Genomic DNA, 14,023 nt, shown 5'->3' on the forward strand with positions numbered 1-14,023 from the left:
GAAATGAAGATGGAATTGAAACACCCAATAACTTAATTTTAACTAAAAAAAATCTAAAGAAAAGCCATACGTGTCAAGTGAATCAAGCAAAAGACAGAATATCAGTACTTGAAAATAAAGTAGAAGATTAAGCCCAAATAAGCAAGGAATATGCGTACTTCACAAAACCAACCATCCAAAAACAAAAGAGAAGGAGAACACAGGAATGGGACACCATGAAAATCCAAACCTTTGAATTATAGACATAGACAAGAGAGAATAATCCCAAGTCAATGGCGTAGACCATATCTTCACCAAGATCATACAAGGAAACATCCCCAAGCTAAGGAAAGATGCTCATTTAGAAACCAGAAGCACCCAGACACCAAATACTTAAGATAATAAAGAAGATCCCCACAGCGAATTATGTTTAAACATTAAGTTTACATAACATGGAAAGTGTATTGAAAGGTTTGAGAGGGAAAAAAAAGCCACATCTAAAGAAAAACTCATCAGAGTAACAGCTGATTTCTCAATGGAAACTTAGAAAGTCAAAAGAGCTTGGAGCAATGCATCCCAAGTCCTATCAGACTATGGCTGCCAACCTAGACTAATATACCCAGCAAAACTATCTGCCATATTTGAAGGAGAAATAAATTATTTCCTCAATATAAACAGCTTTTAAAAATGTATATCTAGTACACTAACCCTACAGAAAGTACAGAAAACAGTATTTCAGGCTTAAAAGAGAAATGAGTACAGCAGAGAGACAGTGGAAAGAAATATGAGGCCTTAATTATTAACACACAAAAAAAGCTCTGAGAGAGCTTCCAGGGACTAAGTCACTACCCAAAGACTATACATGGACTGACCTGGGCTCCAACCTCATAAGTAGCAATGAATAGCCTAGTAAGAACACCAGTGGAGGGGGAAGCCCTTGGTCCTGCCAAGACTGAACCCGAGTGAATGTAATTGTTGGGGGGGGGGCGGTAATGGGGGGAGGATATGGAGGGGAACACCCATATAGAGGTGGAGGGGGAGGGGTTAGGGGGATGTTTGCCCGGAAACCGGGAAAGGGAATAACATTTGGAATGTATATAAGAAATACTGAAGTTAATAAAAAATAAATAAATAAATAAATAAATAAATAAAGCTCTGAGAACACAACATGAAAAAAATCAATATAATGACCACAATTAACACTTCAATAATAATTTAAAATACCAGTAGCCTCAATTCTCAAATCAAAAAAAGAATAAAACAAAGACTGATTGGGTAGATCAAGAAACAAAATACCTCTATTTATTGTCTATTAAAAATTCCACATTTTAGCTTTAAAGTTAAGTAAAAGAAGTACTCCAATTAAATGGCACCAGGAAGCAAAAAGGCATATTTACCTTAATATATGACAAAATAGATTTCAAACTATGACTGATCAGAAGAGATTAAGTGGGGCGCTTCATTCTAATCAAGGGAACAGTTGAGCAAGAAGACATTACTATGCTAAGCATATATTCACCAAACTCAGGGGTGCCCAATAGCATATTTTTAAGAACTATTGGATTTAAGGTCACAAATTCACATCAATCCATAAATAGTAGGTGATTTCCAAATGCCACTCTCTCCATAGACAAATGATCTGGACAAAATAATCAGAGACATCAGAATTAATTGACACCACACATCAAATGTGCTTCACAGACATGTACAGGATGACACTCTACTCAGCAGCATTCAGAAACTTTTCTGAAATAGATCACATCTCAGAACACAAAGCAAATCTTTACAAATTCAAAAAGATTAAAACCATTCCTTGAATCTTTTCACAGTGTAATACAACTTAAAATTGACAGCCAACAAACCTCTAGTAAACTTACAAACTCATGATTATTAACTCATTACTGAATGAGACATGAGAAAAACCAAGAAATAAAACATTTCCTGGAGCTACATGAAAATGAAAACATGGCAAAACTTTTTAGATATTTTGAAAGCAGTCCTAGGAAGGAAATTTATATCTCTAAATGTGCACATTTAAAAAATTAGGGCACAAATAATGGCTTAACAACACAACTCAAAAAGTTGGAAAAACAGAAACAAGTCAAATCCAAACCCAGTTACTGGTAAGAAATAATAAAAATTAGAGTAGAAATCAGTGAAATAAAAACAAAACAACACACAAAGAAAATCAATGGATCTTTTGAGTTACTGCTTTGAGAAGTCAAAAGGATTGACAGACCCTGACTAACCAAGAGAAAGAGAAAGATGTCCTCCAAGAAGCTGGAAATCTAAAAGAAACTAATGATTTTCTAGATTCAGTCAAACCATCAAAATTAAATCAGAAGTCAAAACCTGAACAAACCCATAACAAATGAGGAGATTGAAAAAGTAATTAAAAAAAGAAACCTTCCAGCTTAAAAAAGAAAGTCCAGGCCCAAATGGATTCACAACAAAATTGTACCAGACTCAAAAAAGATTTATAGCCATTCCTTCTGAGAATGTCTTAGTTAGGGTTTTACTGCTGTGAGCAGACACCATGGTCAAGGCAAGTCTTATAAAGGACAGCATTTAATTGGGGCTGGCTTACAGGTTGAGATGGTTCAGTCCATTATCACCAGGGTGGGAACACGGCAGCATCCTGACAGGCCTGGTGCAGGAGAAGCTGAGACTTCTACATCTTCTCTGAAGGATGCTAGCAGTACTGGCTTCCAGGCAGCCAGTATGAGATACTTACAGCCTACAAAGACAAGCCAACTCCAACGAGGCCACACCCACTCCAACAGGGCCACACCTAATAGTGCCACTCCCCAGGACAAACATATACAAACCATCACAGAAAAGGGAAGAGGGAGTAGGAGACTGGAGAGGGAAGAGGGAGATAAGGAAGGGGAATGGAGGGAGAAAGGGAGAGGGAGAAAGAGGAGAAGGGGAAGAGAAAGAGGAGGAGGGAGTGAGGGAGGGAGTGAGGGGGGGAAGGAAGGAGGGAGGGAGGGAGGGGGAAATTTCTACAAAGCCAGTATCACTCTAATACTAAACCAGGTAAAGGCACAATAACAAAAAGTACAGGCCAATATCCCTGACAAATATAGAATCACAAATGCTCAATAAAATACTTGCAAACAGAATACGTAGGCTTTACCCTTGAAATGCAAGGATGGTTTAACATATACAAGACAATGAATACACTTAACAAATCACATAAATGGAATTAAAAACTTTATCATGTCCATAAATGCAGAAAAAGTGTTTGACAATATCAAGCAGATCTTCACAATAAATGTTCTAGAGGATGAAAGGCTAGAGGGAGCATAACCTGGACATGATGAAAGTTATATACAAGAAACAGCGAACATCATCCTAAAAGGAAAGAGCTCAAAGCAATCCCAACAAAGTCAGAAATAAACCCGGGATGACCACTATGCGCACTCCTTTTCAATATTGCTCTCTAAGGACAACCTAGAGCAGTAAGGCAAGAAAGGGAAATTAAAGGGCTATAAATAGGTAAATAAATTGAACTATTCCTATTTGCAGATACCATGATACTATACATTAGAGATCCCCAAAATTCTACCAGAAAAATTCTAGAAATGCTAACCAAAGTTAGCAATTTGGCAGGATACAGATTTAACTTGCCCAAATCAATAGTTTTTCTAAACATCAACCAAAAAGTGTACAGAGAAGGGAGTCATGGACATACTCTATTCACAGTAGCCTCAAAGGAAAGAAAATATCTATGAACAAATCTAATGAAGAAAGCGGAAGACTTCCACAATAAAAACTTTAAACCTCTGAAGAATGGTAAAGAAAGGCACTAGAAAATGGAAAGACATCCCATGCTCATCAATTGGTAGAATTAATATTATGAAAATGGCCATTTTACCAAAAGTTAACGACATATTCAGTGAAATCTGAATCAAAATCCCTATGTCATTCATCACAGAAATAGAAAAAGAAAACATCCTAAAATTCATATGGAACTACAAAAGATCCAAGAGAGACAATCTCAAGCAAAAAAGAACAATGCTGAAGGGATTATCGTGAAGATCTTAAGATATTTTACAGAGCCAAAGCAGTAAAAATAATGCGAGACTTGTCACAAAACCATCATATTGACCAACAGAATAAAATCATAGGCCCAAACATGAATACACATAACTTCAGCCATTTAATATTTAACAACAATGCCAAAAAGCTGGAAAAATATCATCTTCAACAAGTGGCCCAACCTAACCCCACCATAAGAAACTTACTTAAAAATATATGATATGTTAATGGATTAACAGTGAAAGATCAGAAAAATAACTGTCATGCAAACACATGTTCAAGGAGTGGCAATGTTCTTGCAAGTGTGAGTAGACCTCAGAACACACAAAATACCAGGAAGAGAAAAATAACATTATGTAATGATATAGAATGCTCCAAGCACAGGATGACAAAATACTAAAATTGTGTAAACCAAAGGATACAACTGGAAACACAGAACTCAAAATCGACACAATAAAAACATCAATGTAGTAACCGTTTGAATCATCAATGATCCTTTCTAAGAACGTATAAAAACCCTAAGCAGAGCAAACAACCCTATAAAGAACTGAACTGTACCACCTCCTGATGCTGAACGTGCTTTCCTTTGTGCACATGAGGGAGCTCTCTGCTATCATCAAACATCATGTATAGAATTAGTGAAATCATCAATAACACCTAGTGAAACTATGAAACTAGTGAAAGCCAGGAGAGAATATCCTAGTTCTAACTGAGTCAAATTGTGTCAGTAGCAGACAACAGTGATGCTCCAGTAGTTTACACATTGAGATGAAGCAACATTCATGGGACATGAATGAAGGTGGAAATGCAACAATTATTTTATAAAACTCATATGTTAACTTATAAATTTCCAAAGCTTTTATGAGTAGAATTTAGTTAACAATATGCACAAAACTGTGTGTATGTGCAGTGTTGTAGCGTCCCGGTACCCTTCCTTTTTCATGATTTTGTTAGATACCCATCTTTATCCCTACCCACAGATCTGCAGCCTCAGGAAGTCCTCCCTGTTAAACTTTAATTCCAGCATTCTTGCCAGTGGTAGAATTAAGATCGGATCATCTATGCCTGGACAAAACAGGGAAGAAAAAAATTCCCTAGAAGGATCGGCAAATGTCCTCTTCTACTCCTAAGTAAGAAGGGTAGAAGTGGAAGAGGTTAGCTTCTCAGATCAGAGGTGAACAGGGAGACAGATATCTATGGTTGCTACTAGCAACCACCCAACACCATGAAAAAATGAGAGTAATTATCCTTGTTGGCAGGGTAATGTGAAAAAGCTGACATTTAAAAATGTGTTTAGTATTGAATAGAAAATTAATTTAGTTATATTTGCGAGATGTTTAAAATTAAGAAAAAAATTTCCAGCAACATTATTTCTTAAAATGCTAATTATCCAATACATTTACATAATTTTAAAAAGCTTCATTAGGATTCTTTGAACATTAAAAATAAAATGAGCAAAATAATTACACCTTAATAAGTACCTTAGCCATATCTGTCTATGTTCGCTCATTCTTACACTTTTCTGAAAGATTCAATATAGGTGTTGGGGTTCAGGAATCACCACGCAAACCATAGGAACACCAATCCCAGTTAAGCAAGAATAGTTTATTGAGTGCATATCCCAAGACTGAACATTCAGGACCACAAAAAGGACTCGGAAGCCTAATTGTGGCACCCATCTGTCCTGACCAGCAGGCTTTTTATAGGAAAATCCAAGTTCAAAAATTTCAAAGGCAAGGAGGGGAGCAACCCAACATTTTGGCTATCTAGACAAAGCATCATCAGCGAATCTGAATTCCGGTACATTAGATAACAGAGCATAAGTAATTCAACCATAACTTTTCGCAGTTATCAATGTTAGCTGTGGATAATTACTTCTGAGTCTGAGAACCTGAACTTAATTTCACCTCATGAGCAAAATGGAGACTAACACAAAATGGCTACAGTTATGTTAAAAGGAGCCGTTCTCAACCACAGGAATATTACTTTAAAAATAAAATGGTTTATATTTTTGTCCTTAAAGACAGTTTATAGTTAATATGTTGAAATCGTTGATATCTAAATAATTAACTCTGTCTACATAGATACCATAAACTTCTTCTTTTCAAATAGACTTTTCATTCTAGGGCAGTTTGGGTCTTAGAGCAAAATTCGGCAGAAAAGAGTTTCAGCCTCTGCTCTGCTCGGCAGGGTAGCCTCATCACTGCCAGCCTCTCCCCAAAGAGGAGAATTTTGTTCTTTACAACTGCACCTGCACTGCTACAGCAGTCACTGCCAGCTTCTGTGGGAGCATGTTATACGGATTGGACATTTGGATGATGACATGTACCTCCCACTAAGGTATACAGAAAGGCTCAGGCCTGAACGTCCTCCGTGCTTATCTGTCCAGCTCCTGTCCTGTCCAACCTACTAGCAGCTGATTGTTTTAACTCTCCATAGCTCTTCCTTCCCTCCTTCCTTCCATCCTTCCTTCCTTCCTTCCATCCTTCCTTCCTTCCTTCCTTTCCTCCTTCCTTCCCTCCCTCCTTTTTTATATTTTATTTATTTATTATTTATTTATTTATTTTTACTTTAGACAGGATCTGACACTGGCCTAGAATTCACTGTGTAGCCCAGGATGCGTAAGAAAATGACAGCCACACACACTTGATGCAGGTATGGCCTTCTCACAAGAGGAGTCGCCTCCTTTTGAATACTTTTAATGTTCAAGGGATCTGTAGTGATGCCTCTCTCTCGTTTCTGATATCAATAATACCTGCCATGCCCTCATGACAAGTCTGAGTAGAACTCACCAACTTTGTTGACCATCTTGCAGAAGCGTCTTTTAACTTGATTGACTTCATATTCCTTTTCCATCTCCTGTTTGTGACGTCACTCACTTCTGCTCTAAGATTTACTCCTTCGATTGTTTTCTGGTTTTCCATGCAGAAAATGAACCCAGTTCTCCTCCTTTGTTGTGGCTTGCTCTGTTCAATGAGCTCTTCTTGACCAGGTCCTAAGGTGAAAGCATAGACTTGTTAGTTTTAGAGGTTTTGGTGTGTTTCCCCCTAACACATTCATCCAGTGCTATATATTTCAACCTAATTGCAGCATTTTTATTAGCTCTGAGTATTTTTAAATTTGTCATTTCCTCGCCCATCTGTGATATTTAGAAGTGCCACGTTTAATCACTAAGCAGTTTGGCGCTTACTAATTATTTCTGTCACTGGTTTCGGCTATGATTCTCCATCTAAACGTGCCCAGCCCTGTGTCCTGGTACAGAGCATGCTCTGATGACAATTCCGTGCGGGTTGTGGGCGAACGTGGACTCTGCTGTCGAATGAAGGGTGACAGATGTCAATTAGCTCCAGCTGATGAGTGCTATTGAGTTTATGTTTGCTGATGTTCTGCCTGCTCAGTTAAACTCTTTTATCATAGTATTATTTGCCTTTTTGGCCTTGTTTTAAAACAATCAGATTTCCTCTCACATATTGATGCTCTGCTCTTAGCCACACAGACAATGGAGACTGTGTGTTCTTGGGGAATTACCCTGCTGTTTTGTCATTCTGAACAGACCTCTCTATCTCTGAGAGTTTCCCTTGCTTTACAGTCTTCGCTGCCTGAAGTTAATACCTCTGTTCAGGGTTCTTACGGTTGACAGCAGCGTGCCTGCCTTCTCCCTAGCTCTCCTTGGACTGTGAAGGTTTCTGCACATTTAAGGCAGGTTTCTTACAGACAACATGTAGTTGAGTTGGTTGTTTTTTTCCTTCTGAGTCTGTTAGCTGTGTGTCTGAATGACCATCAGTGTGGTTAGAAAGTGTGCTGTCTACCTTACAGGCTGTTTTCTATTTGTTGCTGGTTTTCTCATTTACTTTTCTCTTTTATAATTTTTATACTTTTTGCGGCTTTAGTAAAACATTTTTAGTTCTATTTTCTTAGTTTCTCCTTTCTTAGGTACCAATGGTACCCTTTGAAACTTTCTTAGCAATGGTCCTGCCGTTGGTAATAGCATTAGCAGCTTATCTGACTCCTCTTTCTTTCTCCCTACCTTCAGCCTTGCTGGGGCATGGCTGATAAAGTTAGATTATTCAAGGTGTGCAGCACGATGTTTCGACATATGTACACCCTGTGAAGTGAGATAGCATACCCATCACCTCAACTCGTTACCTGGGTGTGGATGGTTTGAACATTTCTTATTTACTATCTTTGAAATTTTATGACTTTTTTCATACAATACATTTTGACTGTATTTTGCCTTCCCACCGCTCCTCTCGGATCCATCCCTCCTCCCTCTTATCCACCCTCCTCTGTCTTTCAGAGTCTCCATTGCAAAGTCAGGTGTTATTCTAATGGGCCTGCCTTAATATGTGACTTGGACTATTTTCTTTGCAGCTTTTAATATCCTCTCTTTGTTCTGTTTATTTAGTGTTCCGATGGTTATGTGTCCTGGACAGTTTCCTTTCTGTTCCTGTTTATTGGGTCTTCTGTATGCTTCTTGTGCCTTGATAGGCATCTGTTTCTTTAGATTGGGGAAATTTTCTTTTATGGATTTGTTTAAAACTTAGAAAAGATACTTAGGTTTCTTTTCCTTCCTCTAGATCTTGTATTTATAGACTTGCTCTTTTCACTGGCGTCACAGATTTCCTGGTTGTTTTGTGCCTGGATATACATACACACACATGTTTATGTATATGTATATGTATATGTGTGTGTGTGCGTGAAAGTGTGTATATATGCATATAAATGTAAATTGAATACTTTTTTCTTTGACTGGACTATTCTATCTTGTCTTCAATATTGAGATTCACTCATGTCTCGTAATCTATTGGTGAGGCTTACTTCTTGGGGTTTTGTTTGACATCCTAAGTTTTTTATTTCCAGCTTTATTCCAGATTGGGTTTTCTCAGTGACCCTATACCTTTGTTGGGTTTTACTTTCGTGCTTTGGATTGTTTTCTTTATTTCATTCAACTGTTTGTTCTTTTTCCAAAAACTTCACTGAGGGGTTTACTCATGTCCTCTCTGAGGCCCATGGGCACAGTCGTAATTGCTGTTTTGAGGCCATCGTCTTAGGCTTCAGCCACATTGCGTTCCTCAGCGCCCCTTGCAGTAGGGCTCCTGGATTCCGGAGGTTGCACATTGTCTCAGTTGTTCACATTCGTGTTTGTGGATTCTCCATTCATTCAGCGTTTCAATTCTTAGGGTGTGTTGGCAGCACCAAGTCCTGCATTTCAATTCAAAATCTGAAGTCTGCAGTCTTCAAAGTCCCTTTATACCACTAGATTATTCATTTCTGAAGCATGTGTTTTACCTTGTAAAATTGCTTTGGAAGTCCAGAGTGATGTTAAAAGCACTGGCTGCTCTTTCACGGGACCTGGGCTTGGTTCCTGGTCCCATATGGTGGCTCACAAGCATCTGTAACTCCAGCTCCTGGGGATTCAGTGTCCCCTTCTGGGGTCTGCAGTACTGAGATATGACTATGGCACACAGACATAGATAAAGGCAAAACACCCACACACACAACAATACAATACAATACAATAAAAAATGCCGAATAGATGACTTTGAAACAGGGCTACACTATGTAGCTTATTTGGCTTGAAGCTTCTGTGAGGTTCAGGTGGGCCTCAAAGATGAAGCCAGCCCAAATTTCAGCAACCCCCACCCCTTACATAGACGCCATTAGCTGTAGACAATTTCTGGGGAAAGAGAACCATTATCCTTTGAGTGTGTGGCCATTGATAGGATTCCCATGCCACAGTAGATGCCCCACCCCAATCCTTGTATGGGCTGTACTGATTGAACTCACTGGGTTTAAAAAAAAAATGGACATGAAGAACCTGGGAGGAGGATATGTTCGGGGAGATATTGGGAAGGTTGAGGGATGAAATGGGGTGCTGGTGGATATAGTCACATATTGTTTTGTATGCTGAAGAATAAAAACATTATAATAAAAAACTTATTGTTGCCCTGACTCATCTATTGTAGTCAACGTTGAACTACTGTTTATACGAGCCCGTTGATACTCTTTTTTCGCACTTTTTGATTGTGTGCATGGAGGTGTGCGTGCATGCATGTGTCTGTATACTAGTGACAAAGGCTGTGTTTGTGGAAGTCTACCACGTGAGGCCCACAGACTTTTCAGATAAAGCCTTTACCTGCTGAGCCATTTGGCCTACACAATTTCTTTAATTTTACAGCCAACCAGAGTTGAAACTTCTGTTACCGGAAACTAAAAAGATTCTAATTATGCAAACGTGAAGCATGCAGACCCCAGTTGAAAAGACCCATCACCCATACTGATTAAGTCAAAAGTTTTCCAACAAGGGCAAGAACCTGGAAATATTGCTTCATGTAGTGTCTGCAAATGGGCTCTAAATTACATACTATCTTTTGAAACCTGATTTTAAATGCTTGATTAGCAGTGATTGTGGTTGATACTACAGGAGTGCTTCAGGATGTCGGTTCAGCAAAAATGTGCTACTGATGCCCGCTTATGTATGGCAAAGACAAATAGGTCATTTATTTTACCGTAGTCTATACAATCTAGCCTTGCCTGGTGGCAAAACCTGAAAAGAAATTTCTGCTTTACGAAAGCTCTTGGTACTTCTAGGATTCATATGTCCTCCAGTTCATCTCAGCGATTGGTACAGAACATACTCAGATGTCTTCCCGGCAAGTGTCTCTCTGGTACTAATGGTATAGTACCAGAACACACCAGGAAAAAGCAGTTGTTTAAGGCACCGGGAATCCTGGATCCACCGGAAAGAAAATAAGAATGTCACCCTCTGGGACCTGGGGTTACGCCCCTTGAGAAAAGAAATGCCAGAGGGGAGGCCGGGCTCCTCCATTAGGGAATCCCTGGGGAGAAGCACAGAAGTCAGATACACAGCTCAGTGGCTGTGTGCTAAGCACTTTGGCTAGGGCCCCTAGAGGCTTTGAGAGTGTCTGCTCTGTGGCACCACGGAGACAAGTAAGCCAATCCCTCCAGAAAGCCAGCAGCGGAATATGGTTTGGAACAGCAGCCTCCAAATTACATACCTCATAAAACCACCAGGAAAAAGCTGGCCGTGTATTTTATCCTTTAGAGGCCCTTCTGCTCCTGCCTTGTGACCTGACTTCCATCTGGATCCCACAAGGTGGCAGGAGAGAACCAGAAAGAGCTGTCCTCTGACCTTTGTGTACAGTGGCTGGCACGCATTTTTTTTTTTTTTTTTTTTTTTTCAGAGCTGGGGACCGAACCCAGGGCCTTGCGCATGCTAGGCAAGCGCTCTACCACTGAGCTAAATCCCCAACCCGGCACGCATCTTTTTAATCACATGTTCAAACAATTGTAGAGTCTATGATTTTTTTGAATCCTATAAACACTGTCTTTTTAAACCGAAGTGGATTTGTCTTTTTACACTTAATACCATAATTTTAACAGGCAGGAAATTGCTAGAGTGTAGAGGCGGCTTAAGCTAGTCCCACAAAGGTTCTTGTATTAAGGATTAGTTCTCAGTGCAGTGGAAGACCCATGGGTGATTCCGGTGCTCTCTCAGAAAAAAAAATGTCAGGACTCTAAAGAGATGTGAGCCATTCCCTCCACACTACAGCAGTTTCCTGTTATGATCATCTTCAGGAGTCTGGCTGCTAATGGGGACCTTGATGAAGACTGACTCATACTGTTTGAACTCATATCATCAAAGCACAGAGCTAAACAAAGACAGTTAGCCTGTTTTAGGTTGCTTATTACAGCAACAATTGAAGGGATCCATGCACTGTGGGGTGCTCCCTTCTGAACCCCCAACTAGATACAGACCACATCAAAACAGAGTCACAATGGCTGAATCAGAAACATCAGCAAATAGCTTTGCTGGTGTGATTTTTTTTAAAGGGGAAAAGGGGGAAGGTCCATTTTAGGATGAGCTAGGTTCTGATTGGACACGTTAGTGAGTATAGCCAAACAGGGAATTTTGACTGCTGGACCTTGGGGAATAGACTCAGGAAAGAGTCAGGCTTAAGGAAGTGGCAAAAATAAGGAGATGGGCCTTGCAGGCCAGCCAGCTTTAGGCCCGTGGAAGTGCCTAATAAAGGAATCTAATGGTTCAGCAAGGGAGAGGGAAGGGGGAGGGCAGGACCTGCCAGTGCCATGTTTGCCTGTTAAACCCTTCAACAACAGTGTGATCTGTGAGCAAACCCCTCTATCATCTACCTTAAAAAGACCATGAACAATCTTTGCCGAGGACCAGAAATTTGCTCTTGTGCCTATGACATGGGGCTGTAGGCTTATTGTGAGTAGCCTTTACTGTACTGAAACACTGTTCTTCCTTTTCCCTTCTTGCTATTTATTGCAAACGCTGCTGGATGTTGTCAAAAAAGCCTTTTCTGCATTTATTGACACGATCACACGACTTCTGCCTTTGAGTCAATTCATGTGATGGATTATATTTACCGATTTCCTTATGCTGCGCCAGCCCTACACCTCTGGAATGGAGCCAACCTGGTCTTAGAAACGATCTTTTGGATTAGTTCTTGAATTTGGTTTGCATATATTTACTGAGAACTTTCATGACTACGCTCTTCAGGAAGATTGGTCTGTAATTTTTCTTTGGTTGTTGTTGTGATGTGAAACTCAAACAAGAACAAGAACCATACACCTTGGAAGTTAATGGGAGACCAACATGGGAAACATGTATCTTGCAAGTTAAAATTTCTGCTTCCCATTAAGAATAAGTTCCTGTTTGTCCGATGTTTGTTTGATCCATCTGCACCTGATGTGTTTAATCACGTGTAGGCGGGAGGCTTGTGGGCAGGAAATATGTCAGGATATATGCTTGCATCTGATTGGATGTAGGCAGGAGGTACAGAGGCAGGAAGTAGGTCAGAATATATGCTTGTTCCTGAGTGGATCTGATGCGAAATATGGTGGCCTGATACTTTTACCTTTTTAAGCCCCTGCAAAATGTGACCTGTGGCTATTTTCTGGGAATCCAGCGATGAACCTGGCCAGAGTCCATCCTTCTGGCCAGTATTTAATTAAAACTTGCTTCAAAGTTGGTTTTAAATTGTGGTAGATGTCTTATTCTTGACCAGTGGGATTAACAGTGTCGTTTTCTGGCTTTGGTATCAAGGTAACACCTCACACTGTAAAGCCTTCCCAGAATGCTACAGTGAGTCCATTTGGAGCTGGATTTTTGTAAATGTGAAGGTTTTTAGCTACTCCTGTAATCTCATCACCCAATGTAGATCTGTTTAAGTTATTTATCTTGCCTTGGTTTAACTTTGGGAAGCTATTTGTATCCACATAGCTATTTCTTTTAAAATTTCTACTTTGCTGGAATATTCATTTTAACATTTTTACATTTATTCACTTGTGAGTGTGTGTGTGTGTGTGTGTGTGTGTGTGTGATACACTTCTCTATTAGGAGTGTTTTTATTGATTCTCATAAGTTTGGATTATATTTGGTTTTTTAAATTGTATTTAATTTTTCCTTGAACGTTTTATTTTGTTTTTTTGTTTGTTTGTTTGTTTGTTGTTTGTTTGAGACATGGTTGTACCATATAGCCTTGCCTAGGCTGGGACTCTCTATGGAGACTAGGCTGGCCTTGAACTCAAAGAGATCCACCTGCCTCTGCTTTATAAATGCTTAGTGGGAGTAATGGTGATTAATCCCTTGATTTCTTTTGGTGACACATCCATCATTCAATGGAGTGTTACTTGTCACAAGTTTGCATAGTGTCTGTAGTTTCTACTGCTGTTCATTTCTAGGTTTATTCTGTCATGGTCAGACTGAATGCAAGAAGTTATTTCAGTTTTTCTGTATGTGTTGGGGCTTGCTTTGTGTCCTAAGACACGATCAATTTTAGAGAATGTTCGGTGTGCTGCTGAGAAGAATGTATGTTCTGTGGCGTTTGGACAACGTGGTCTATATAAGTCTGTCACGTCCATTTGATCCATTTAAAACCAGCATTTCCTGTTTAGTTTTTGTCAGGCTGTTCTGTCTGCTGGTGAGTGTAGAGTATAATGTCACACACTGCTT

The sequence above is a fragment of the Rattus norvegicus genome, chromosome 1 (genome assembly GCF_021556685.1).
Source record: "Rattus norvegicus strain SHRSP/BbbUtx chromosome 1, alternate assembly SHRSP_T2T, whole genome shotgun sequence".
Taxonomy (NCBI): Eukaryota; Metazoa; Chordata; class Mammalia; order Rodentia; family Muridae; genus Rattus; species Rattus norvegicus.